The 24,885-nt window shown below is 43.3% G+C and overlaps 1 protein-coding gene across 7 annotated transcripts in view; it reads left to right on the top strand.

Annotated features, from left to right (window-relative positions):
• Positions 1-24,885, top strand: part of LOC119973867 (hyaluronidase-1-like) — a 67,972-nt gene that overhangs the window by 26,439 nt on the left and 16,648 nt on the right. Inside the window, exon 1 of one of the 7 annotated variants that reach the window (XM_038812377.1) lies at positions 14,150-14,511. The exons of 5 other annotated variants lie outside the window; for them this stretch is intronic. The gene's annotated coding sequence lies outside the window, so the exon portion shown is untranslated. Of the gene's footprint in view, positions 1-14,149; positions 14,512-14,649; positions 14,671-24,885 lie in introns of those variants that run through there. One more of the 7 variants, XM_038812381.1, reaches the window with a different exon arrangement.

Raw genomic sequence — 24,885 nt, 5'->3', positions numbered from 1 at the left:
GCATTTACATACTCAGGCCCATACAGCTTTTTTTTTAAATGGAGCTGCAGTAATCATTTTTCTTGTACTTTTCGGGATTTGGTGGGCTCCAGTTACGATTACGGAGCCATTTTAAACGTCAGCAATTCTGCAGGAAATCTATTGAACAGATTGTTTTGGCCAGCTAGTTGCTCTACTAATCTTGGTGAATTGATTTGAAGCCTATTTATTGCTCCAATTTATGTTTGCATGCATTCGGTATGTGTTATGGTGCCAACCTTGGATCCAGGTGCAATGTTCTTCAAGCCACGCTTGTTAAAACAGTCTGCCTGATTATTGCACCGAACTTAAAAGCATTTATCAGCTTTTGTGATCTGGCTAGGTTCTTTGACTCTGCTTTTGATCGGGTCTCGCAGTAGGCCTCCATGTGCTCAGGTGGGGAGTCCTCTTGTGCTCTTGCTCAACCAGAAGGAGGTGGGAAGACCGCAGGACCTCCATCCCACACCTCCTCTCTCAGTACACATCGCCTCCACACCCTCGGCCTCCTCTGGGGCGTGCATTAAATTCCACCCTTGATTCCAGGTGTAATCTCAAAGTCCTCGGCAATTGCTATAAGACGTCTTCATTCTTATGTTCCAATCTCTTAATAATGAGGTTGATTTGATTTAGAAATTCCCCCCCATTCATATCTTTTTATCTAACACCATTTGCTTTATTTTTTTCTCTTCGACTCCTCATTTTTGTTAAACGCTCCGCCACCGGACATATTGTTCTATTCCACTCACTGGACCATCCACCAACCTGCCCACCCAGCTTTTTAAAATGTTACTTGAACTTTGGGTTCCATTCGCTTCTATTTATCTCCTCGTTGCCCCAGATCCAGCACCAGCCCTTTTCATTAATATGTTTCTGCCCACGTTGATTTATCACTGCTGCCTATTGCTTTAATGTACTTCATTTCATTACTGTACAGCTGGCCTGATCCATTAGCTTTATTTTTAGTTCATCTCTGTGCTCTTTAGTATATTTATTAATGGTGTCCATGCTCACAAGTTTTATTGATTCAGTGGTTGTTGGTGTTGCATTAATTCAACGCTGCTTGCACAGCTGTTTTGCAGTGTTCATCTGTGGCCTTTTGTTGTCTGGGTGTAATGTGGCCTGTGTTGGTTTTTGTAGTTTCCAATGTCTTAAAAACTATTTTGTTGTAAGTTCTATTTTTGCTGTTTATCCTGTTAGCCTTTAATCGCCTATTATGTTGACTGTTAATGTTGTCCACTATTTTATGGTTTACTGTTATCACACCCTTTTGAAACATCAAAATAGAACTTTACAACATTGTTCGGATCTTGCCTCCAGCTGGTATGTATTTTAAAATAAGCTAGAGGAAGACTGACAAATGGTGGCTTTCATCAGGTCACAGGGCCTAATTGGAGTGTAAAGAGAAAAAATAAATATTCAAACAAAAGATTCCTGAATTTGTTCTATGGTGGTTACATAATGTTTCAGTGTAACCTGCTTTCTTTTCCCAAAGGTGGACATTCTTTATGTTAGCACATGAATAGACACTAAATTGAATTCTAACATTTTATTGCCGTTAGTGTGAGAAGATCATTACTGAAGAGTTGAGAGCAGTTCCTCTACACCACCATCCCGAGTTTGTCGAGGCCTGTGCAGACCTAATCAATGAAGAATGGAAGAGGAGCAAAACATCTCGGATTCATTCGCTCCAGAAATCCTCCAATTCGTTCCCAGTTTGTCTCGTGTTGATAAGAACGCCGAAGAATGACTGCAACCCTAGGATTGAAACCAAAGGCCAATTGATGGGCCACAGTAGACTTTCCCATGTAGTTGGCAAACCCACTGCCTTGTTTGTGGAGACAGTTGTTATTGCTAAGGAGCTCCGGGGCAAGGGTTACGGTAGGAAACTAATGGAGGCCACAGAGGCTTATGCCAAGCTCCGTGGGTTCAAGACACTCTATCTCACTACTCATGATAAACAACATTTCTATTCCCACTTGGGATATGTGTTAACCAAACCAGTGCAGAATGCAGGGTCAATGACGTCATTTGTGCACATGGAATTCCTTGAAAGGCTGTCTCTGAGTTCTACTGTGCAACCCTCATGCAATACCAGTCACTCTCAATCATCAGAGACAGTTTTAGGTTGTTCAGGTGTTGTATCCTCAGGAACTTCTCCCCATCCTACATCTCCTAACTCCTCCTCAGCTCGCTCATATTTACAGACCCCAATCCCGACTCCTAACCCTCCAGCTATTTCACCACCATTTAAGTTTCTCCCTCGCCCCACTTTACAAATATCGGCTCCAGTGGTTTCTGCATCTCCTCAAATATGTGGGCTTAATCCTCCTCCGCCACTTCATCCCACCCCATCTTCGCAGTCAAATGAGTCAATAACTTCTCCATCCACTTCTCTCGTTACAAGCTCTTCGCAACCTGGACAATATCAGGCTCCTGTGTCGTGTCTGTCAACCACTCAGCAGTTAGACACCTGTATTCCTATTCCACCCCCACCCCCACAATTATCCCAGTTTCCTTGCCATTCTAATATACCAGGAGACGAGCATAAACCATTTAAGGAGAAAGAAGACACGACACAGAACCAGTTGGAGACCCCCTACCGAGATGTCAAAGGCTTTCCTGTCTTCTGGATGAAGAAGGAAATGTAACTTGATTTTAAGAAGTTTCAATTGCATTTAAGAAGCTTTATGAATGCTGTCGTTGAGTCAGCTGTACCAAATGGAATACAATGGAAAATAATATAAAATCACTACCTCAAGAACTGTGATCTTAATATTGAGTGCAGCTGGCATTGTTGCAATATTCAGATAGATATGCTTTTATACATGAGAACAAAACTCCTTAGAAGTTCAAGATATCCTGGCCAAGGTATCTTTTAAAGCAATAACGTACTCAATCACTTCACTATTTTGAGAAAATTATAAGTGGAATTCTCCCAAAGAATGCAAGTGTCATTTTGAGCGATTTCGGTGCGAATCATGCTGGCTGTTCCAGCATGATTCTGATCTCAACCTTCCCGTATTTCGTCTTTTTTCTTAAGCCAGGGGAGATTTGCACCGATAATGACGTGCCGAACCCAAAGACAAGACTGGATCCTCAGAGAACGGGCCACTACAGACCACGATCGCGGCCCCCTTCTCGCCGGCAAAGAGAACCCCACCTTCAGATGAGCAGCACTCCACTATGGGGTCATCAAAGACCCCTTCCTCTTCATGCCCTGCCCCATCAAGCCTTGCCCCTTGGCAGTGCCAGCCTGTCACCTTGGCAGTGCCAGGTTGGCAATGCTAGGGGCTACCCTGTCCCCGACCACCTGGGCGCTACAACAGCTTCCGGCTCCCCAGCGTGGTCATCCTACCTGTTCTCCATTTGCAGAGTCCAGTAGTAATTTGCGCTGGTGGGTGGGCGAAATGCAGGATCTGGGCAACTCCAGATTAACACTCATCCTGTATATTTAAATGAAGATTTAAATACGCTAATCTGGTTCAGAGCCAGTGAGGGTGTAAACCAAATCACACTAGTTGGAGCATTTTGCATCTCTCCTGGCATTCTTCCAACATAGCGGGATTTGCGTTGGCCGCAGCGCAGCCGGAGAATCGCTCCCTATGTTTCATTTGAATGTGTGAAGTATAAGATTTACATGATCAATTTTTTTTGCTAAGTATTTTTATTCAAATTTTTAACATTTTACAAAACAAGACAAAAACATTATACCCCCAAGTACAATAAACCATGCACCAACCTTCCCCCCCCCACCCATGTAACTAGCTCTCCAAAATGCTAAATAAATAAGCCCCATTTCATGTGGAACCCCCCCATCTGCAGCCCCTTAAGGAAAATTTCACCTTCTCAAGATGCAAGAACTCTATGAGATCCCCCGGCCACACTGTGGCACAGGGTGGAGAAGCTGACCTCCACCCCAAAAGAACCCGTCTGCGAGCAATCAATGAGGCAAAGGCTAAGACATCTACCCCCGCTCCCATCTGCAACTCCGGCAGATCAGACACCCCGAATATGACACCCCGAATATGGCCCCAGCGGACCCGGCTTCAAATCCACATGCAGGATCGCCGACATGGTGCTGAAAAACAACCCCCAAAATTTATCCAACTGCGGTCAGGACCAGAACATGTGCACATGATTAGCCGGGCCCCTCCTACACCTTTTGTAAGTATCCACTACCCCCTCAAACAGCCCGCTCATCCTTGACTTCGTCAAATGTGCCCTGTGCACCACCTTCAACTGTATCAACCCCAGCCTCGCACACAAGGTTGAGGCATTCACTCTCCGCAGCACCTCACACCACAATCCCTCCTCCAGCACCATCCCCAACACCTCCTCCCACTCGGCCTTAATCCCCTCCACATACACTTTATCCTCCAAAATCCTTCCATTCTCCAACCCCATTACCCGACAGCACCTCCTCCAACAACGAGGAGGCACCATCAGAAAATTGGAAAAACCTTTCTCGCAAAGGCCCGCACCTGCATTTATCGAAAATGCTCCTCATGTGGAAACCCAAACTTCCCCCTCAACTCCCCCAAGTTTGTGAACTGCCCCATCAAAAGCAAATCCTTCATCTCCTTCACCCCTCTCTTTTCCCATCCCTGAAACCTCACATCCATCCTCCCCCCCGGCTCAAATCCACGATACCCCCGGATCGGCATCAGCCTCAACCCCACTCCCAACCTGAAATGCTGCCGAAATTGCCTCCAAATCTTCAACATGGCAACCACCACAGGACTTCCCGAAAGGTTCAATGGGGCAAACGGAAGCAGTGTTGTCACCAGCTATAAAGACCCGCCTTACATGATTAATTTTAAACTTTCTGATTATTTTTTCTTTCACTTCATTAATATTTTGCTCTGTATCTTTAGGTCTAATTGGACAAATACCTTTTGACAGACCTGCTCTTGTGCTAGCTGTTCTGAGTTACTTGTTTTTCGTCAGGGATGTGCGTACCGCCTTAAGTTGAAAGAAAACGGGTGAAGTCTGTCTTAGCAACACAGGCATGATTAGACTTGGTTTGTGAATGTCTTGGTTAGTAAGTATATTATATATGAGAAAAGAAACACAAGACTATCCCAAATGGATTATATTAAAACTAGAAAGGAAAGGGTCACCGGACAATGGAGATGGCATGGAAGGGGAGCTGTGCAGACAGTTCACAGACATGTAGGAACAGGACAGTAGTAATTAGAATAAAGATAGCACATAGTTAAATGTGGAATGCTTTTTAGAATGGGTCCAGTCCTGTTTCTTAGATGAGTCTGTTTCTAATTCAACAAAGAAATAAGTTCTGTTTATTTCCATCTGAAAAATGAAGTAGGGAGAATATATTTTGTGGAAGCAGAACAAATGAAAAATACTGACCGTAACATAGGTTCAATGTCTAAAAAAAGGAATGACGAGTCAACAGTCAGGGTGCTTCACTGGTTGAAAGCAATATTTAGTGAGATAAGCGATCATACCCCAAATCAATATAAACATACAAAAAGGAGCAGGAGTAGGCCATTCAGCCCCTCAAGCCTGCTCCTCCATTGAATAGGATCATGACTGATCTGCTTATGTTTCGCGTTTCACATTCCCACCTACCCGTGATAACCTTTGATTCCCTTTGCTTAACAAGAATACTTCACAAGAATCAATCTATTCCTGCCTTAAAAACATTCAATGATCCATCCCTCCACTGCCTTGTGAGACAAAGTTTCAAATTCACACAACTTCCTCTTGAGAGAAAGAATTCTCATCTCTGTCCCATAAGGGCAACCCTTAATTTTAAAACCGTGCTCCCTAGTTCTGGACTCACCCACAAGAGAAAACATCCTTTCTATGACCATCTTGTCAAGACCATTCAGGCATACTTCAATCAAGTCATTCTTCTAAACTCCAGTGGAAACTCGTATGTGCAAGCTATCCTCCTAAGACAACCTGCTCATTCCAGGTATCAATCTAGTAAAACTCCTATGAACCGCATTCAACATTTACACCCTTCCTTAAACAAGGATGCCAAAAGTGCACACAGCATCCAAGATATGGTCTCAATGAAGTAAAACATCCTTACTTTTATGTTTAATTCCTCTTGTAATAAAGGTTGGCATTCCATGAACCTTCTTTATTGTGTACTGTACATGCATACTTGGTTTTTATGACTCTTGCACTAGACTACCTAGATCCCTCCACCATGGAATTCTTCAGTCATTTTCCATTTAAGTAACCTGCTTTTTATTCTTCCTGTCAAAATGAACTTCACATTTCCCCATGTTATACTCCATCTGCCAGACTTTTGCCCATTCACTCAACCTAAAACATCCGCCTGCAAGCTCCTCGTGTCTTTCTCACAACATATTTTCCTACCTATTTTTGTGTCATCGGCAAATCTGGCTAGCATGTCTTGGCTTCCTCATCCAAGTCATTGATGAAATTGTAAAATGTTGAGGTCCCAGTACAAAACCCTGCAGGTCTCCATTCATCATATCCTGCAAATCAGACACAGACCTATTTTTTTTTTTTAATAAACAATTTTATTGAGGTAGTTTTTGGCTTTATAAACAGTTACAGACATCATCAGAAAGGAAGCAAAAAAGGCAAAAATGTGCAAACATCCACGTACTTTCAATACTTCCACCGTAACATATTGCACAAGCCCGCTCCCCTCCCACCGGTACTACCCGCCATATTTTCCCTCCTACTCTACTCTAACCCCCCCCCCCCCCCCCCCCCTGCTAGACACAGACCTATTTATGCATACTCTGTTTTCCACTAGCCAGCCAATCTTCTATCCATGCTAATATTTTACTCCTTGCACAATGAACTTTTATTTTTAGCAGTAACCTTTGATGTGGTATCTTATCAAATGCTAAATATGGTATGTCTACAGGCTCCCCTTTATCCATAGCACATGTTATTCTTTCAAATAACTCTAAATTGGTTAAACATGATTGCCATTAGACAAAGCCATATTGGCTTTCCCAGTAACCATGACCTTTTTTGAAATGCCCATTTATATATTAATGATGATTCTAATACCTTCCCCACAACAGACATCAAGCTTAGCTAGCCTATAGTTTTCAGTTTTCTGCCAGTCTACCTTGTTGAATAGAGGGGTCAAATTTGCTACTTTCCTGTCTGATGAATCTTTCTAGAATCCAATGGATTTTGAAAAATTAATACCACCGCATGTACTGCCTCATTAGCCACCTCTTTTAAGGCCCTAGGATGAAGTCCATCTGGATCCGGAGACTTGTCAGGCTGAAGCTCCATCAAATTTCTCACTACCACTTCCTTTGTGATTGTAATATCTCTTCCTTTCACCTCCTAATTTACAGATATTACTGGAATGTGTTCCTGTATCTTTAGTGAAGACAGAACCAAAATACTTTTTCATTTAATCCGCTATTTCCTTGTTATCTAGTATTAATTGCCCACCCTCACTCTCTAGTGGACTAATGTTCACTTTACTTACCATTTTCCTTTATAGATACCGAGAGGAACTCATGCTCATAGGAACTTTTTTACATTTCTAATTAGCTTCTCATACTCTAATTTCTTTCTCATGATTAACCTTTTAGTCATTCCCTGACATTCTTTATATTTTGACCAAACACATGACCTTTGCACAGTTATGTTTTATCCTTCAGTTTGATGCTTTCTCTAACTTCTACGGTTAACCACAGATTATGAGATTGAGTCTTCCTTTTATCATTTTTCCTTATAATAGGAATATGCTTATTCTGTGTATTCTGAAATATTTCCTTAAGTCTGTTACTGTTTCTCTATTGATCTGTGCCCTAGATGTGGGCTTTCATGCCCACATCATTGCCCATATTTAAGTTTAAAATACTATTCTTAAGACTCGCTCTTCACCCCTTCAAGCCAAAAGTAGAATTCAATTGTGTTGTAGTCACTGCTGCCTTTACTCGGAAGTCATTAATTAATCCTGTCACATCACACAATCCAAATCCCTGCTCACTGATTGGTTTCAGACAGTACTGCTCCAAGAAATTATCCCAAAAGTATTCTATGAACTCCTCCAGGATACTTAACTGCCGATCTAATTTTTCCAATTTATATGTAGATTTAAATCATCATGATTATTGCCAGGGCCAATGATGGGGCAGAATATGAGTAAACTGGTCAAGAGATTGGCAGTGGAAATTAAGATGAATAGAGCAGACAATAAATATATTCCTCAGGGGTTACACCAATAAATGGAGCTCTTTGGATAAATTTGCTAAAGCCATCTGACCTTAAAAGGAGGCACAGTATCAAATATTAACTCTGATTAAACATTAACTTTGATTCTCTCTCCACATTTTCTGTGTGAAACTATTGAGTATTTCCACCATTAGCTGTAATTATATGAACCAGTTAATATCAGTTGTGGAAAAACTTTTAGAATCCATAATCCAAGATAAATTTGGGCAGCACGGTAGCATTGTGGATAGCACAATTGCTTCACAGCTCCAGGGCCCCAGGTTCGATTCCGGCTTGGGTCATTGTCTGTGCGTAGTCTGCATATGGGGCTGGTTTCGCTCACTCGGCTAAATCGCTGGCTTTTAAAGCAGGCCAGCAGCACGGTTCGATTCCCGTACCAGCCTCCCCGGACAGGCGGCGGAATGTGGCGACTAGGGGCTTTCACAGTAACTTCGTTGAAGTCTACTCGTGACAATAAGCGATTTTCATTTCATTTCATATCCTACCCATGTGTGCGTGGGTTTCCTCCGGGTGCTCCGGTTTCCTCCCACAGTCCAAAGATGTGCAGGCTCGGTGGATTGGCAATGATAGATTGCCCGTCGTGTCCAAAATTGCCCTTTGTGTCCAAAATTGCCCTTAGTGTTGGGTGGGGTTACTGGGTTCTGGGGATCGGGTGGAGGTGTTGACCTTGGATAGGGTGCTCTTTCCAAGAGCCGGTGCAGACTCAATGGGCCGAATGGCCTCCTTCTGCACTGTAAATTCTGATAAAAGTGTTAGAAATCGCATGTTTGTGAAGGACAGTCACCAAAAATTTGCTAAAGGCAAGCTGTGTTTGCTAAATTTATTTGAATATTTTTGAAGAACTGACTAATTTGACAATTAGTAAGGCTGTCTCACAAGAGTTGTTGCAAAATTACACGGATATGGTGTAAGAGGAAATGTAACAGCACAGCCGGAAAATCGATAATGGACAAGAAATGAGGATGAAATGTCTCCTGGATTGGAGTAACACTGGATCCAGTTTTGTTCTTGTTATGTAAAAATGCTTTTACTTAGGTTTCGGAGGAAACTTCTGACACAAAAGTAGGGGGCTTGACAATCAATATTTCATCTAGCTTTTATGGTTGTGAGAATGTACTTTACTTTAAAATGGCATTTTAAAAAAGGACATATACAAACTGCATAGATTCACAAGTGTGATGCCAGCAATGGAAAATGAGTAGGAGAAATTAGAGACGAGTGGAACACAACAGACTAAATAAAATGAGGGTACTAGGAAATTTTATTTACTGAGAGGATTACTGGAGTACGGAATGCTTGGTCATGGTGCAGTGGTTGTGGCAGAAATTATGTTTTAAGGTCAAATAAAATAACAGGATAATAGGTAGAATGTGGCCAGTGAGCCCAGGTTTGGATTGGACTAGCACAGCACAGACACAATGAACCAAATTGTTGTTTTCTATGATATAAAACTCTGTACTTGCATGGTTAATTGTGTTCGACCTCGAAGCCAAGATTGGCAAAGTTTTGTGTCTGCTATATTTTGTTGATTCGTTTACACAGGAGGTGCTTATTTGAACTCTTCAGAATAAAACATTGTGTTCCTGAAATATGTTTCTTTCATTCTGTTAACCAATCATTTGGACACTGGAGTAAATTTAATTATAAATGTGCTAATGTTTTCATGAATCCGAGTCAACTACTGTTTAAGCGGCTGGCAAACTTGATGTGCAAATCGGAAACTTGCATTTGTCCTCTACCCTGACACTGTGCGAGCCCAAAAACAGTTAAACTGTTCACCCAAACTGAATTTGTTTATTTTATTGTGTAATTACTGGACTCATTAAACACATTGGTCAATATAGAGTTGCTTTGCAACCTATGTAATAACGTTGCCCTGCAACCTTTGCTTGTTAACTATTGTACTGAATGGCATGTATTCAACTGAATCAGCGACGATAACTTGAATTTAATTCTGTCCAACAAAAGAAATTCGACACAGAATCTAGATTCATATCCACTCACCCACTTTGATCAGTCTTACATTATTGTTTCCGTTTTGTTGAATTATTGTGGTCCAAGGTGAGCTCTTTTTACTAAAGAATGAAATATCATCTATTCCTGATAATTGTGCTACAAATTTGGTTATTTGATTTGATTTATTATTGTTACATGTATTAGTAAACAGTGAAAAGTATTGTTTCTTGCATGCTGTACAAACAATGCATACCATACATAGGGAAGGAAGGAGAGATTGCAGAATATAATGTTACAGTTATAGCAAGGTGGAGAGAAAAGATCAACTTAATACGAGGTAGGTCCATTCAAAAGTCTGATGGCAGTAGGGAAGAAGCTGTTCTTGAGTCGGTTGGTACGCGACCTCAAACTTTGGTATCTTTTTCCTGACGGAAGGAGGTGGAAGAGAGTATGTCCGGGGTGATTGGGGTCCTTAATTATGTTGGCTGCCTTTCTGAGGCAGCGGGAATTATAGATAGAATCAATGGATGGGAGGCTGGTTTGCGGATGGACTGGGCTACATTCACGATATTTTGTAGTTTCCTGTGGTCTTCGGCAGAGCAGGCTCCGTTATCCGGTAATTTGAAAATAAACACCACGAATAACACAGCAAAGTGGGAATTAGGTGCTTAAAAATGATCAGATAATTCAAATTGAACAAGTTGAGTGAACTGGTTTGCAACTTTTATCACCACTCCAGGATAAGGGGTAAAAACAGGTTGGTTGTTAGTTTAATTGCCTTCCGCGGTGCACCATTAATATTTCCGAAATGTATTTGTACAAATGTGCTCTTTAAATTTCCCACACAATTTCTTTCAGTAAGGCAGCCCTCTCTCAGTAAGGCAGCTAATTCAACAATTAATTTGGTGTTCGTTCTTGAATTTCACATGCTAGAATTGTGTTGAGGCCTCCTGTAATTGATTTCACTTCAGACCAAGCTGACGTGGATGTTTGGTCCACAGTGCTTAAAGGACATTTATGAACCTGCCTGAGACATGCCATCCATTGACTTTGTTGTTTTGAAATGGCACTTGTATATACTGCATTGTCTCACCCGTAAGGGCACTCAATTAATTGTGTACTCTAAACTTTCACATATAAATGAATAGACCATCGGGTAATGAATACCACATTGGGTAAACCATGGTAACACTCCCATTAACAGTTTGACATTACACAGTGTCATACATGTAGAAGGTCTTGATAATGCTCTCTGTTTTAGGCCTAGTTCTGGTATGACAACAATTGAGTTCTTTTATTCCTTTTGTTATCAAAAGAATAAATTTTTGCTGTACAATAGAGGGAAATTAATCCTATAACTTTTTACTTTCACAGAATTCCAATGCGCATCCAAGTCAGAATTTCAAACTGATGTGACATGTATGCTTCAAGTTTCCCACATGGATATTATTGGGATTCAGAATCACACATTTTAGTAGTGCTGATGCTATAAGGCCACACTTTTCAGACACATGGTGTTTTTGTTACTTCAACTATTTTTTCAAAATGCCGTTTCAATTTTTTAACAGCCTTGGAAAGAAACACAAGAATATTCAACTGCTGGTTGGACATCCTTGTGGGAAAGTTGCTCTTTGTTGCTCAGACAACATTGAAATTAACTTTGTTTATCAATGAAATGTTCCCACATGAGGTTTAGTAGCCACTGCACAAAGTACAAAGTGTCACTTTACATTACTGATCAAATAGCCATCAATCTTTGGGCGCAGCTGGTGATTCTGGCACAAGTCACACCGAAAACTGCAATGATTTTGAGATTTTATTTCCTCCCAGTTTTCATGGGAACTCACTTGCATATTGCCGAACAGAATATCTGCCATGACCCAGCATAAGTGGGCAAAGTTAATAAGTTAATTAAAAGAAATGTTTAAAAACATCTGCTTCAGTGTAGTAACTTGGTGAAGTTTGATTAATGCAGCTGAAAATGAATTTACCGCAAAAAAATAAACATTTTTTGTCTGTCAATCTAGCCTGTGTAATCTAATTCTAAATGACTGAAAATTACTTTTCAAAAAAAAATACAGAACTATTTCCTAGTTAGGTTATGGTAGAGTGGTTAAGTATCAGTAAATTAGGAAAAAAACATTCACTATCTTTTAAAACGCTCCTATTTATGTCTTCGCACCCTCTAGGCACGATTTAATCTTTAATAATTGAAAGCCTGCAAGCAACAGCAATGAGTGGAAACCCCCAGTGGTGATTATGGTCAGCTTTATGGCTAGGTTTTGCTTCGAACACAACAAGTTGTGGAAACCCGAGATGCGCTGAACAAAATTTGCTTTGAAATTCCACAACCGTTTGCATCGGTTACACCAACAACAGGCAAATTGCACCAAGAAAATTAGTGCAATCAAGTAGAAATTCCAGGCACTATGTCAAACCTCAGATTTCCATTAAGGAGGAAATAGGATCATGTATGAGTGGGTGGGCAGGTTCCAAAATCAACAGCATGTAAATAAATAATTCCGGTCAATTGGGTTTGTTTACAGGGCAATTGATCCCATTGTTATGCTCAGCATGGGCAGGCAGAAATGGGAATGGGCAACCTGTCCTTTCAAGAACATTTTAAATAGGATTGGAAAGAAGGGGGGGGGGTGCCCTTTGCTCATTTGGGCTGTCGCCCCCCACACACACATATACATACTCTCATGGGTGGTACTTGTCTCACTGTGCTGAACCAAAAAAAAATACACCATCGGGGACCATTGTCTTAATCAAATTTGAACCCATCATTTACACCCACCTGGAAATAGCTAGATTCAGGTAAACCAACATCTTTTCTGTTGCTTTATTGCAATATTTCCCGTAAGGTTTCTGTCCGCAATAAGCGCCCCACAGAAGACCTGAAAAATCACTACTGTGGAACTATAAAGGTCGCAACTACTTAAAATGAGCTGATTACCAACCACCTCTCCTATTACACCTATCCCCAATAGAAAGTAATGACAAATTAATGGCTTGTGGCCTTTAAGTATTCAAACAAAAAATAAACGTGCTATAGAATAGTTGTCGTAGTATCATTGCAGTACAGGAGGCCATTTGACCTATCAGATCCATGCTGGCTCTGTAGGGCAATCCAATCAGTCCCCTTCTCCCCGCTCAATCCTCATAGCCCTTCATTGGTTTCCCTCAAGTGCCCATTCAATTTCCTTTTGAAATCATTGTCCACCTCTGCTTCCACTACCATTGTCAAGCATCACACCCAATCGGCTTAAAAGTTATGTAAAACCCATTTTTATTTATGGAGCACCTGTTTGGAATGCAGGGTTTACAGCATGCGAACAAGCTCAAAACAATTCAGAAGCAAGCACTAAAATTGATCCGAGATAGTATGTGCCAAAGTGACATAATACAATAGTATATAAATTGTGAAGTATTTAATGAACTCAACATGACAGCATCTGATCTATAGACATTAATACAAATGCAGAGTGAAGTAGACCGTTCATTTTTATTCCATAAATTAAGGAGATCTGCATTTTGCAACGTTTTATAATTATTTGTACACTGGCATTATCATAATTGTGCAATCCTTTTATTATTTTGTCCAGTTTATTTAAGTGATTTCTATGATGAATTATAATTACGGGCAGCACGGTGGCACAGAGGGTTAGTCCTGCTGCCTCACGGCGCCGAGGTCCCAGGTTCAATCCTGGCTCTGGGTCACTGTGTGTGGAGTTTGCACATTCTCCCCGTGGGTTTCGCCCACACAACCCAAAGATGTGCAGGCTAGGTGGATTGGCCACGCTAAATTGCCCCTTAATTGGAAAAAAATGAATTGGGTACTCTAAATTTATATTTTAAAAAATGAATCATAATTTGTTTTATTTATATCATCACAATTTGGCATCTGCCACCACGGTAATTTTTCAATAAAGAATCCATCTAAAACATCCCAAGGCACCTCACATGACAAACGAAACGAAACAACACTAAGCCAAAGAAAGAAATATTAAGGCAGATGAAATCCTAGTCAAAGTAGTTTTTACAGACAGTTTTAAAAGTGAGGATCCATCAGCTTAAGAAACAGATATCTCACAAGCATGATCGTATAGCTGTTAAATTGTGTAGAGCAAACCACTTTGACTGTCAACAGTTCTACAGAAGACCACTGGCCTACAGGGTTTCCTAAGATGAAGCAGCCATTGCTGCAAATTGCTTTGAAACATCCTCAGGACATGATGAGGCAATATATATAAAAGCAGATACCGTTTGTTTCTTCAGTCTTTCTGCCAGAAGACGAGGGAGGCACCAGCTTAGACAGCGGTGAGTAAGCCCGCTATCCTGCACATGTTGGCTGCGTGCGAAATATTTCTAACACTCTAAAATACATATGTAATGACAACTTGTAGAATAGGAGCTCCACTTACCGGAGATTTGTCAAAAAATATCTAAATCTGCTTTCAAGAACAGAACATCTGCCTGGTGAGGTTTACGAAATTACGATTATTTTTCAGAAGTAACCAGAGTACTTACGCTGCATATAATCAATTTAGCTTCTCTGCAGCAAGAATCAGCAACTATTTTTAGTCCGAGTACCATTAATGAAGGTGTAAAACCAAGCTGGAGAAAACTGACACTTAAATTATTTGGCTTCAGAAGATTAATCAATTATTGATGGTGCAATTTGAATAAAGTTTTTTTTTGCTGTGTGACAGGAAGGTAGAGGTTGCACCACAATGAAGTTGTGGGATCTATGTAGACACTGAGGTTGGACTAAATAGAATGTTATTAATCATCTATAGTGTCTGAAAGGTGACCATGGATCAAGTCAGCATACATACGCCACGCACCAGTAAAAGCATGGAAAACAGTATTTGTACTAAATATGTGAAATATATAGAATAGACTGAAATTAAGAGGTTTGTAAGCTGTTTACCAACCATGGGAATAATGTTCAAGATTTCTGTAAAGTTCAGCAAGAATGTGGTTGGGATCTTAATTTGTGTAGGGTAGCAACACCAAGGCAGAAGGAGGAAGTTGGGGATAGAAGGATCAGTGCTGGGTACTGTGTTCACAATTAATATTAACAATTTAGATTTTGAAATCAAAACCACAAATTTCTAAACTTACCAGTTGCACCAGATAATCATTACTGAGGAGGATTTCAACACATTGCAAGAAGACATAAACTTTCAGAATGGGCATAGCATTGGCAAATTAATTTCAACATAGATAACTGCTAGATATTGCGTTTTGGTAAGAAAAATAAGGTCAAATATTACTTGGAAAATAAGAATTTCAATGTATTAAAATAGTTTAATGGAGAAGGTAGAGTCTCGGATATCTACAAGGTGCTCATGAAGGAGGAAGAGTCCGAGACGGAGGAACTGAAACTCAAATGGGAGGAGGAACTCGGCGGGGAGATGGAGAACGGGGTATGGGTGGAAGTCCTGAGTAGGGTAAACTCAACTGCAACATGTGCCAGGCTCAGCCTGATTCAGTTTAAGGTCGTTCACTGGGCCCACATGACGGTAGCTCGGATGAGCAAATTCTTTGGGGTAGAAAACAAGCGCGCTGGATGCGCGGGAGGACCAGTGAACCATGTACACATATTTTGGGCATGCCCTAAGCTTAGGGGGTACTGGGAGGGTTTTGCGGGTGTCATGTCCCGGGTACTGAAAACAAGGGTGGTGATGAGTCCAGAGGTGGAAATTTTCGGGGTTTCGGAAGACCCGGGAGTCTAGGAGGAGAAAGAGGCCGATGTTCTGGCCTTTGCTTCCCTGATAGCCCGGCGGCGAATACTGCTGGCTTGGAGGGACTCAAAACCCCCGAAGACCGAACTATGGCTTTCGGACATGTCGAGTTTTCTGGGTATGGAAAAAAATCAAGTTCGCCTTCAGCGGATCTGTACTGGCGTTCGCCCGAAGGTGGCAACCATTCATTGACTTCTTCACGGGAGATTGAACGTCAGCAGAGGAGGGGGGAGAGGGGGGAAGTTAGAGTAGAGTAGGAGGGATAAATAGGCGGTTAGTGTTTTTGGGAGAGGAGCGGTTATGTGCACTATGGTTTGGTTGAAGTGTTGGTTTTCCATTGTTGTTTGCATATTTCTGTAATCTGTTAACTGTTTACAATGCCAAAAAAACCTCAAAAAAATTGTTTGTTAAAAAAAAAACAATAGTTTAAATGGTAAAGAAAATGGATTCTGGATGCAATAATACACAAATTACTAAAATAATACAGCCATTAAAAAAAAGCAAAAGTTTACTTCTAGAGGAATGGGATTTGCAAATCGAGATTATGCAAAACATATTGAACCTTGGTTAGACCATACTTGAAGTACTTTGTACGGTTCTGGTCATTGTATTCGAAAGACAATCAAGAGGCACGGGAGAGAATGCAAACAATTGAATGGTACCAGAAACTGCAAGAAAAGGTGAACAGGCTGGCTCCCCCCTTCTCTAGGAAAGAGAAGGCTGTAGAATGACCTAATCGAGGTCTTTTAAATTATGAAACATTTTGTTAGAAATTAAGAGTGTTTCCACTTGTCGAAAAGAAAACTGGAGGCCATCAATTTAAGATTGTCACCAAGAAATCAAACCGAAGAAACTTCTCTATCCGGAAACTGGTGCAAAAGTGGAACTCAACTGAGGGAAGTGTTTGAAGTCTAGATAAGCATATGAAGGAGAAGGAAATTGAGTGTTATGCTGATGGAGTTAGATAAGGAATGATAGATCTGTGGAGAAATTCTGGTTCGGCCAAATGATCTGTTTCTGTGCTGTATAGTTAACGTAATTTTATTTAACATCATTATCACAAAATTGTTAGCGCAGAAAGAGGCCATTTGAATCATTGTGTCTGCACCGGTTCTCCAAACAAGCATCATGATTTAGTGCCATTCCCTTGCCTTTTCCCCGTACCCATGCACATTTCTTCTATTCAAGTAATGATCCAATGCCCTCTTAAATGCCTCAATTGAATCTGCCTCCACCATACGTCCAGGCAGTGTATTCCAGTCCCAAAGTTCTACGCTGTCTCTTCACGGTTTACAGTACTTCCAAATTTTGTGCCATCCGCAAGCTTTGAAATTGTCCCCTGGGCACTGAGTACGACATCATTAATATATATCAGGAAAAGCAAGGATCTCAATATCAAACCCCTGGTAAACACTACTACCTCCAGCTCAAAAAATATCCATTGATTGTTATTCTCTGCTTCCTATTATTCAACTAATTTTGTATGCAAGTTGCTATATTCTACGAGCTATAACTTTTCTCGCAAAGGGCAGCACGGTGGCGCAAGTGGTCTCACGGCACCGAGATCCCAGGTTCGATCCCAGCTCTGGGTCACTGTCTGTGTGGAGTTTGCACATTCTCCCGGTGTTTGCGTGGGTTTTGTCCCCACAACCCAAAAGATGTGTAGGGTAGGTGGATTGGCAATGCTAAATTGCCCCTTTATTGGAAAAAATGAATTGGATACTCTAAATTTATTTAAAAAAAACTTTTCTCACAAGTTGTGTGGCAATGTACCGGATGCCTTCCGAAGGTCCATGCACATCTCATCAGGGCAGCACGGTAGCATTGTGGATAGCACAATTGCTTCACAGCTCCATGGTCCCAGGTTCGATTCCGGTTTGGGTCACTGTCTGTGCGGAGTTTGCACATCCCGTGTGTGCGTGGGTTTCCTCCGGGTGCTCCGGTTTCCTCCCACAGTCCAAAGATGTGCAGGTTAGGTGGATTGGCCATGATAAATTGCCCTTAGTGTCCAAAATTGCCCTTAGTGTTGGGTGGGGTTACTGGGTTATGGGGAGAGGGTGAAGGTGTTGACCTTGGGGAGGGTGCTCTTACCAAGAGCCGGCGCAGACATGATGGGCCGAATGGCCTCCTTCTGCACTGTAAATTCTATGATCAACTGCATTACCCAAATCGACCATTTTTGTTCACTCCAAAAACTAAGCACAATTATCCTTTTCGAAATCCATACTGGCTTTTCCTAATCGACCTCAGTTTTTCAATGTGACTGCTAATTTTATACCAAATAATTGTTTCTCGAGGCTCACCCACTACTGATGTTAAACTGACTGTCCTTTAATTGCTGGAGTGATCCTTACAACCTTCCTTTGAACCAGGGCATAACATTTGCAATTCTCCAGTCCTCGGGCACCTACCCTGAGTCTTGAGAAAACTGGAAGCTTATGGCCAGCGCCCCTGCAATTTCCACTCTCCCTTCAGTATTCTTTGATGCACCTCATAGAATTTACAGTGCAGATGGAGGCCATTCAGCCCATCGAGTCTGCACCGGCCTTGGAAAGAGCACCCTACTTAAGCCCCACGCCGCCACCCTATCCCTGTAACCCAGTAACACCACCTTTTTAGAATGGCCAATCCACCTAACCTGCACATCTTTGGACCGTGGGAGGAAACAGGAGCACCCGGAGGAAACCCACACAAACATGGGGTGAACATGGAGACTCCGCACAGTCAGTGACCCAAGCTGGGAATCGAATCTGGGACCCTGGAGCTGTGAAGCAACTGTGCTAGCCACAATGCTACCGTGCTGCCCCTTGTGGGAGAGTCGAGGACCAGATGGCATAATCCCAGAGTAAGGAGATCACCTATTTAAGACAGTTTCTTTTCTCAGAGCAGAGCGAATCTGTGGAATTGTTTACCGCAGAGAGCTGTAGAGACTGGGGGTGGGATTCTCCATCTGTATAGGGAGGCGACGGAGGAGCATCAATCGTGAGTGAATAAGATTTTGTTGATAGATGGTAGGTAGACATGCAACCTGGCTCCTGAGCTGCTGGCGAGCAGAAAGAAGCTGCGGCCGCAGTTTGATCTGTTATCTACCGATAGGCAGTTCACCAGTTGCGATGCTCGATGGGGGTAATGTGCGAATATGGGGAGAAGGCCAGTCGTCTTTCGGTTGGTCAGTTGAAGCGAAAGGCAGCCTCCCGAGTGATTGTTCACGTTCGGGATTTGAGGGAGGAGGGGAGGGTTGACTGGTGTTTGCGGCAGATAAAGTTAAGGGGGTGTTTGAGGCCGCCTTAAGAATCTATATAAGTCAGAACCATCTGGGGCAGAGTCAGATATGGTGGAGTTTCTTGAGTTGAAGTGTCGTAAGGCGGAGGAGGAAGATCGGGAAGGGTTGAAGGTGCGGTGGGAGGTGGAGGCTGTCCGGACAGCTATTGGGCGAATGCAGATGGGTAAGGCGCCGAGACCGGATGGACTCCCAATGGAATTTATAAAAAGTTTGCGGAATGATTGGTGCCGTTGTTGGTGGAGATATTTAAGGATTTGGTAGCAAGGGAATCTCTTCCGGAGACAATGATGTAACTGTTGATTTCGCTCTTGCTAAGACCCTGGGTAGCTTCGCCCGATTTCCTTACTGAATGTGGATGCAAAGGTCTTGGCCAAGGTTCTTGTGCTGCGGTTGGAGAAGAGTCTCCCTCAGGTCATTGGGGAGGATCAGACGGTGTTTGTGAAGGGTCGGCCTTGTTGTCTAATATGAGGCGGCTTTTAAATGTGGTACTGTCCACAGCGGATGAGAGAGAGCAGGAGGTTATTGTGGCATTGGATGTGAGAAGGCTTTTGATAGGGCAGAATGCGAGGTATTTGTTTGCGGTGTTGGAATGGTTTGGGATAGGGCCTACATTTGTGGCGTGGGTGTTAGATCATGCACCGAAGGCTAGTGTCTGTACAAACAATGTGGATTCTGAATACTTCAGCTGCACGGGGGACAAGGCAGGGGTACCCTCTGTCCCCACTTTTGTTTGTGTTGGCAATTGAGCCTTTGGCCATTGCCCTAAGGGCCTCGGATAAGTGTAGGTGGATTATAATTGGGGGAGGGGGGGGGGGATAGAACACAGGGTGTCCTTGTATGCTGATGATCTTCTCTTGTACGTGACAGAGCTAATTCCCACAATGGGTGATATTGTGGTGCTGCTGAAGCGTTTTAGAGCTTTCTCAAGATTTAAACTGAACTGGGAGAAAAGTAAGTGTTTTCCATTCACTCCACTAGGGAGGGCAGTTAATCTGGGGGGGGGTTACCATTCCGTTTAATGGGCTCTAACTTCAGGTGCTTGGGTGTGCCGGTAGCTTGGGATTGGGCCTGACTCCGTAAATTGAATTTCACGAGCTTGGTGAGTAGGGTCAAGGCGAATTACAGAGGTGGGATAGTGTCCCTCTGTTCTTGGTGGGCAGAATTCAAATGGAGAAGATGAGCGTTTCTCCACTGTTTTTACTTCTGTTTCAGTGCTTGCCGTTTTTTTGCCAATATCCTCCTTTGGGGTTGTGGAGAGATTGACTTTGTCCTTTATTTGGGTGGGTAAAGTGGTTAGGATTCAGAGCACATTCGGCAGTTAGGGAGCTTGGCGTGGCAGATCTTGATATATTATTATTGGGAAGTGACTGCGGAGAAGCTACTGGGGTGGTATGGGGATCCTGAAGCTGTATGGATATGGATGGAATCGGGGTTAAGGGTGTTAGTGACGTCTGCGCTGCCTTTTTCTCCCTGGTGGTGGTGCCCACATTGAAAATATGGAAATAATTTTGGCAGCACTTCAAGTTTGAATTGGTGCCAATTTGTGTGAGCCACATGTTTGAGCCAGTGAGGTTGGATGCCAGGTTTAGGGAATGGGAAGAGAAGGGGATGGAAGAATTGAGGGATTTGTTTTTGGAGTGACGATTTGCGAGCCTGGAGGAGTTGTCAGAGAAATTTGGGCTTTCACAGGGAGATACATATAGGTATCTACAGGTTTGCTATTTTACAAAATGATCTTTCTGACATTCTCTGTGGTGCCGCCGCCCTCGTTGTTGGAGAGGATTCTGTCGCTGGCAGGGATGGAGGAGAGGTGTACCTCCGGAATTTATGGTCGGATTATGATAGAGGACGCCGTGTCGATGAGGGGGTTATGGGTCAGTGGGAGGAGGAGTTGGAGGATGGAGTGTGATGCGAGGCCCTGAGGAGGGTGAACGCAACAACTTCATGTGCGAGATTAGGGCTGATACAGTTGAAGATAGTGCACGGGGCCCACTTGACAAAGTTGAGAATGAGCAGGTTGTTTGCGGGAGTGGAGGATGAGTGGAAGCGATGTGGGAGGGGGCCGGTGAATTATGTGCACATGTTCTGGTCATGTCCTAAGTCTACGGGTTTCTGAGTCTCAACACGTCGGCGATTCTACAAATTAACTAAGGATCAACTACATACAAAACAATAGATGAATAACAATATTAACATGCACAAGCAACCTCTCTCTTCCCAGCCCTCCAGTCAGTCTGAGGTCACCTGACTCTAATATTCACTTATATACTAATGAGACTCCTTGTGGTCAGTTGGTGAATTACAACACAATCATGATATCACCTCAGCCATGTCACTTAGGGCAGTATTTTTCAAACATTTTTTGCCCGGTCCTATTTTTGCCAACCAGCCATACTTCATGACCAATGCTGGCCGACATTCGTGACCCATGCCGGCCCGACATTTGTGACCCACCAATTTTCACTTACCTGTATCCGACCGGTGAGCCTGCTTGGTCCTCGCGATGTCACTTGCTTTGTTATTCAGTGTTGCATTTCTGATAATGACTTCAGCTGATGATTTAAGATCTCACTGCATCCGTTGAAAAAAAGTAAAGGATTTTCCTCGAACTCGCCATTATTAATCTTCAAATATCCTTGAGGCTTTTAAACTTTCATTTGCCAGTGCTTCCGGGCATATAACACACACAAACTTTGAATCCTGATTTGCATCGGCACAATTAATAACCCACACCTCAAGTAATCATCTTTATGCTGCTTTGTTCCCGTTTTCAGTTCCTTCTTTGTGGGTTGTTCACCAGAGGCCCTGGAGCTCACACCAGCACTGCTCGCAGCTACAAAATGGAGGAATCTCTCTCGCACCCTGAACCTGTGACATCAGCGTACGGGGTGCATGACCTACTCTCTGCCTCTCCTTCCAGTGGGAGGACTCCGTCGTTTTCTGAAATAAACTGGCCCAGGACATCGCGCTGATGTCAGGAGGAAGCGGTCCACCCCGCTGGGCTCCGGGCCTGCACACAGTTTGATCCGGCACGCATGTGCGGCAATGGCCAGCAATCTCAAAAGTCCGTTGCGGCCGGCATTTTTAAAAGCCGGTCGCGGCCTTTGGGCATTCCTTCCGTGATCGGGAACGCCAAGACCGATCGCGCCGTGACCCTCCTGAAACCTTCCCGTGACCCACCATGGATCGCGACCCGAAGTTTGGAAACCCCCACCTTAGGGGCCATATTTGGAGTGTCAGACCTTGCGGAGATGCAGACAGGAGTAGGGGTGGATGTCCTGGCCCACGCCCCGCTGATTGCGCGAAGGCGGGTGCTGATGGGATGGAGGTCAGCTTCTCCACCCAGTGCCTTTATATCTCGAGAAAATTAAGTAGACCATGAGGTGGGCAATTGAGGTGTTCTGCCGGAGATGGCAGCTGGTCACCGTTAGTTGTTCGGGATGGGGGGAGGAGAGAGTTTCGGTGGGGGGGAGGAGGGAGTTTCTATTGGGGTCTTTTTGTTTGGGGGGGGGGGCTTACAGGTGGTTTGTTGTTGTTTTGCTGTGGCATATAAAAATTTAAAAACTGAATAAAAATACTTTTAAAAATTTAATTTCATAGGCCTCTTTTGGGATTTCGGGGGACGTGGACACTGTGCAGTCTACCACAAAGAGAAACGGACAGAAAATTACTGCTGCATTATTGTGGATCCTGTCATAGTCTAAAGAGCCAGTTGTCAGGCAAAATACATGCCTCAGCAACACTTGCCGTTTTTTACAACACAACTATATTGACCATATTGTGGACAATTTAACGTCTGAAATGAGCTCCACTAATCCTAACAAAGCATCACCTGTTGTACCTGTACCCGTTATTAATGTCCAATGTTTGAGGCTAAATAATAACATTTAAAATTAATTTACGGGATGTGGGCATCACTGACTGTGCCAGCATTCATTGCCCCATCCCCAGTTGCCCTTCAGAAGGTGGTAGTGAGCTGCCTTCCAGAGCCACTGCAGTCACTGAGGTGTCAGTACACCCACCATGCCATTAGGGAGGGAATTCCAGAACTTTGGCCCAGCAACAGTGAAGGAATAACGATATATTTCCAGGTCAGGATGATGAGTGACTTGGAGGGGAACCTCCAGATGGTGCTGCTCCCATGTGTCTGTTGCTCTTGTCCTAGATGCTGGTTTTCGTGGATTTGGAAGATGCTGCTTTGGGAAGAGTTCCTGCATCTTGTAGATGGTGTACACGGCTGCCACTGTTCATCGATGGTGGAGGGGTTGAGTAGCAATCAAGTGGGCTGCTTTGTCCTGGATGGTGTCAAGATTCTTGAGTGTTATCAAAGCAAAGTGGGAGGAAGAGTTGGGAGAGGTTATAGAGGGGGGGTTCTGGTGTGAGGTGCTCCGGAGAGTAAATGCCACCGCCTTGTGCGTGAGGTTGGGGCTGATACAGCTGAAGGTGGTATACAGAGCACACCTCACGAGGGCGAGGATGAACCGATTCTTTGAAGGAGTAGAAGATGTGTGAGAGCGTTGCGGGGAGGGAGGGCTCTAATCACGTTCATATATTTTGGTCCTGTCCAATGCTGGAGGATTACTGTAAGGAGGTTTTTAGGGTAATTTCCAAGTGCACGTGAAACTGGACCCGGGTCCCCGGGAGGCCATATTCGGGGTGTCGGACCAGCCAGGGTTGGAAACGGGAGCAGAGGCAGATATCGTAGCCTTCGCCTCGTTGATCGCCCAAAGGCGGATCCTGTTGGGATGGAGAGCAGCCTCTCCACCCTGTGCCCTGGCGTGGCGGGGGGACCTGTTGGAATTCTTGACTCTTGAGAAGGTTAAGTTTGAACTGAGGGGAAGGATGGATGGGTTCTCCAATTCATGGCCATTATTCATTATTCACTTTCAAGAACTGGATAACATTGAACATCAGATGGGGGGGGGGGGGGGGGGGGGGGTGTTAATGGTGATTATGGGTGATTCCTGATTCCTTTTTGTCATTTGTTTATGTAAACATGCGGGCCAATGTTTAGGGTTTGGTGGGAGGATGAGATCGTTGTTATTGATATGGGGATTGACATATTTGTTGCTGATTATTGTTTATTGTTGGTGGGTGTAAATTTGGGAAAAAATGTGAAAAAGGAGAATAAAAATATTTTTTTAAAATAGGGTTTTGAGTGTTGTTGGAGCTGTACTCATCAAGGTAAGTGCAGTGTATTCCATTTCACTCCTGACTTGTGCCTTGTAGATGTTGCACAGGCTTTGGGGAGTCAGGAGATGAGTTGCTCGCCACAGGATTCTTAGCCTTTGACCCGCCTTTGTAGCCACATTATTTATATAGCTAGTCCAGTTCAGTTTCTGGTCAACAGTAACTCCCAGTATGTTGATTGCGCGGGATTCAGCGATAGCAATACCATTGAATGTGGTGTGAATGTTATTTGCCACTTGCCCAGGTCTTGCTGCATTTGTACATGGACTGCTTCATTATCTGAGGAGTCGCAAATCGTACTGAATGTTGTGCAGTCATCAGTGAGCATCCCCACTTCTGGCCATATTGTGGAAGGAATGTCATTGATGAACCAGCTGAAGATGGTCGAATGTCAGACACCACCCCCAGGAACTCCTGCAAAGGTATCCTGGAGCTGTGATGAATGACCTTCAATCACCATAACCATTTTCC

This window comes from Scyliorhinus canicula, chromosome 11, assembly GCF_902713615.1.
Source record: "Scyliorhinus canicula chromosome 11, sScyCan1.1, whole genome shotgun sequence".
NCBI lineage: Eukaryota > Metazoa > Chordata > Chondrichthyes > Carcharhiniformes > Scyliorhinidae > Scyliorhinus > Scyliorhinus canicula.
This window is presented reverse-complemented; position numbering and strand designations above follow the sequence as displayed.